Source organism: Oncorhynchus keta, chromosome 6 (assembly GCF_023373465.1).
Source record: "Oncorhynchus keta strain PuntledgeMale-10-30-2019 chromosome 6, Oket_V2, whole genome shotgun sequence".
Taxonomy (NCBI): Eukaryota; Metazoa; Chordata; class Actinopteri; order Salmoniformes; family Salmonidae; genus Oncorhynchus; species Oncorhynchus keta.
In genome coordinates, this window is record NC_068426.1 from 44,327,252 (window position 1) to 44,331,697 (window position 4,446).

At 40.3% G+C, this 4,446-nt stretch overlaps 1 pseudogene; it reads right to left on the reverse strand.

Moving 5' to 3' along the window:
* Positions 1-244: 244 nt before the first annotated feature.
* LOC127930859 (purine-rich element-binding protein gamma-like) lies at positions 245-1,943 on the reverse strand (annotated as a pseudogene).
* Between the last annotated feature and the right edge of the window lie 2,503 nt (positions 1,944-4,446).

Genomic DNA, 4,446 nt, shown 5'->3' on the forward strand with positions numbered 1-4,446 from the left:
CCGGATCTGATTACAGAGTAATGACATATGCAGGGAGTTTGAGCTCGTCCGTGATGGTCGGCGAACCCTCAACCAAACTGTCCCTTATTCTATAAAATGAAATCATGAAGCGCTACCTACACAAATTGTTACTGTTTAAACAGCAATATCATGTCTAGCATTCAGCGGTAAATCTAACATTAACCCCTACCAATGATTGTGGGGGACAGGACGTGTACACTTTCATGTCTCACCTTTTTTTCTCAATCAGACAATCACATGCGCACACGTACTTTCATTTGCACACTCAGTCAACCACAATGAAAAAAAGAGATATGATTCACATAAATTACCTATATCATCATTTTGCCTTTTGAATATTTTTTTTTTCATTTTTCAATAGGCAACATGTCCTGCTGCACCAATTTCAAAACGGATGCCATAATCGAAATGTATGATTGAAACAGGAATGACCATGAACAAAGCAAAAGTGCTAGTTGACCAGAGACATAGGCCTAATAGAGGTACATTAAATAATACATTTTCATATGTTCTAGGATATTGTCATGTTTAGCTTTTTTCCATCCCTGTTTTAACCCACCATCGTTAGAAACCTCTTACAGCCATATAATGCCACTGTCAATCCTCTTGTTCTCCAATGTCCTCGCGAGTCTCTGTCCTCTTCTCCTTGTGACAGGTGAACATTCGCTGCATTTCTTCCTCATACCTAATGAAATTATCTCCAAATTTGGCCCAGGCTTTCATGGGAACCGTTATGGTGTTCCTGTATGGCTGTTTTACCTCGCTAATCTTTAAAAAGACACCATACCGATTGGAACCAACGTCGAAATAAAACCTCTTATTGTCCACTCGGAATGATGCTGCCTCCGGAAACTCGGTGGATTCTTCATGGTTCCCATTGCCTCTTCCAAGCTCTTCCGTGGCATCATCATCGCCGTAGTCTTCAATCAGCTGCGACAGTGCATCTCTGAATTCGATTAGCCCTTGAGCCGGCAACACTATGGTTTGATCGATGCCCTGTCCGTAGTAACCGATGGCCCCATGCCCTCTGCTGACAGTCTGTCTGATGCGGAGGAACCTGCCTCGCTGGTTCTCTTTCAGGTCCAGATAGTACTTTCTATTGTCTCTCTCAATGAATTCACTCTTCAGGACGCGATGAGTATGTTCCTCCGACACCGCAGAGCCAGTGGGAGACACTGATGCTGCGTGGTGATCCTGCGGTCTTCTGCGGGAATCGTGCGGGCGGCCCTGGCCATTGCTCTGCTCTTCTGGCCGTGGTACCAGGCCACCTCTCAACCCAATATGAGCATAATAATCAATGAAGTCCCCAGGCAATAACGTAGATCGGGTGCCATTGACATGGACAGCGTTAATTTGCTTTTTCTGATGTTATCATGACGTTCTCTTCCAATCCAAACCTCTGCAATTTTTAGAATCGGCCCGTGCACTTTGTTTTACATCCAAATAAAACCGTTTCTTCTGGATGTCGACACGTTTAGAGGCAAGCTCCTGAATGTCTATGCCCTGCTGCTGACTGCCAGGGTGAACATACTGTTGAGGATATGCGCCTCTCGCCATAGAATCTGATGTAATCCTTCCTCTGTCTCGTTCCATCCCTCTTGAATATGTTGTATCAGACATCATTATTTCGTTTCCAACACAGTTAAACACACGACAAATTGCCAGCCACTACCAGCCAACATGCTGTCTTCCATGTAACCTTATTCGTTTCGCTAGACAGACCGTTTATTGCTGTAGTAGGCTACATTTGAAATGACCTGAAATGGCCGCTACCTGACAGGAGTATTCAGTTGATCGAGTTTCTGCGTCCGGATTTAAAGGTCAAGCGTTAGTACTGTTTGGTGCCATTTTCAACGCAACCCTTGGCAAGACGGGTTACCGAGCTACCCCTTTCCTGCGTCTGACAGATCTCCCGGACAGTCTCTTCAGAGGGCGCTGCTTCGGTGGTTTCCACTAGTTACTACAGCCACAAAGTCAACATTGGTTTTATCGTAAAAAGAATAATACAAAAATAGGGTTAGGCATACGGTTATTGGCATGGTTAAGGATTAAAATCGCATTTAAGAATGTAGATTTTAGAAATAGGCGGGGTTTATGATGTTGTGGCTTTGTTAATAACTAGTGACGACCTGCTTTGGTAGCGGTAGATTGATGAACTCATCCAACTCTCTCCCCCTTCCAGCAGTGAAATCCCACAGTTTAAAGAGACAACCTAATCCTAGTTTGAGCAGTACAGTTTAATTTGACACAGCAAGCGAATTTACTGCAAAGAACTGCCTTTATAAGGTAGATAGCTGCGATAACGTTGTCGCCGGGGACAAAGATGCTGTCAAGGAAAATATAAAGGCTTACCTACCAATCTTTTCAACATTAATAAAGTAGAGGAAGGCACATGGTCATTGATTGACAAAATATAGAGCAGTGCGCTGACCACCAGTATAGTCCCCTTCGGTATTTGAGAAGAGGTGGTGGAAACAAATTGTGGTTACCATTGGCCCACAGCAAAAATGTTACATTTTTTTTCAAACATAATTTTCTTGTTACCTGCTTGTTTTAGTCCATTACAAAACTACATTTAAGAAAATAAATGTACAACATGTTTAATGATTACTTTTCAACATTGCCTGCTCCCCAGCATTCTCACGTAATAGAGCTTCCTTCATGCCGCCTTTCATGATGGTGCTCGCAGCCACATGAGTGAGTAAGTGCTAGTTAGCTAGCTACCAACCACAACATTAAATCTACAATATATACTTTTTTGGCCAACCCGAACAAATTCACATAGACTTGAGTTATTTAACCAGGTAGGCTAGTTGAGAACAAGTTCTCATTTACAACTGCGACCTGGCCAAGATAAAGGATAGCAGTGTGAACAGACAACAGAGTTACACATGGAGTAAACAATAAACAAGTAGAAAAAAATGAAAAAAGTCTATATACATTGTGTGCAAAAGGCATGAGGAGGTAGGCGAATAATTTTAATTTAGCAGATTATACAGCTTTCATAATCATTGAACGCACGTCTAAGAAGCGCTAGGTCTGTTCTATGTGCACTATTTCTATACTTCCCACCCTTTTACATTTACATTTACATTACATTTAAGTCATTTAGCAGACACTCTTATCCAGAGCGACTTACCAATTTTACATCCGGATTTGTACACCAGCTTCAAAGAGCTGAAGAAACAATATTTTTGGTTATGGAAAATATATTTCACAGTGGATTAGATGGTACAATGATTCTCTACACAATGACTGCTTATTTTGTCACAGAAACTGAATTTTAGCAACCAGGAAATGGCGGAGCGATTTTTGCGAAGTGCATCTTTACACTACCCAATTTTATAAATCCCTCAAATTTGTGTATGGAGGAGTGGGCCAAAATCCCTGCTGTAGTGTGTGCAAACCTGGTCAAGAACTACAGGAAGCATATGATCTCTGTAATTGCAAACAAAGGTTTCTGTCCCAAATATTAAGTTCAGCTTTTCTGATGTATCAAATACTTATGTCATGAAATAAAATGCAAATTAATTACTTAAAAATCATCCAATGTGATTTTCTGGATTTTTGTTTTAGATTCCGTCTCTCACAGCTGAAGTGTACCTATGATCAAAATTACAGACCTCTACATGCTTTGTAAGTAGGAAAACCTGAAAAATCGGCAGTGTATCAAATACTTGTTCCCCCCACTGTATATCTTTAAGCTACCCAAAACCAACAACTATACGGCTACAAGTTATGAGTGGAGTTACAAACGGACTATACTAAACAAGTAACATTTCTTACCTGTGATGAAATGTGTTCCACACACATAGCTACGTGTAGCCTACGTGGAGAACTGGTCCCCACATTTCCCATGCCATGCCGAATACACACCAGCTTTTAGACATGTTTTTTTCTGTTGACTTTTTTTTACAATGGGAGTCAATTGGAAATAACTTTTTTCCCTCCAATTTCTGTGTGTTGTCAAGGGAAATTCCTTATTATTACGTGAATATCGACTAAGAATATAGTCATATTGTTTTAGTGCGCTATATGCAAATTATTCTATTGATTCAATCAACTGTTTCAAAATGTCCCGGTTTTCAAGGTTTTGAACAGATGATAAAATATTGTACCAACATCCCGAGTGAATATACACTGCTCAAAAAAATAAAGGGAACACTAAAATCCTTCTCACCCCCCCCCCTAAAAAGATTTAGATGCACTATTGTAAAGTGGCTGTTCCACTGGATGTCTTAAGGTGTATGCACCAATTTGTAAGTCGCTCTGGATAAGAGCGTCTGCTAAATGACTTAAATGTAAATGTAAAATAACACATCCAGATCAGAATGAATAAAATATTCTTATTAAATACTTTTTTCTTTACATAGTTGAATGTGCTGACAACAAAATCACACAAAAAATATCAATGGAAATCAGATT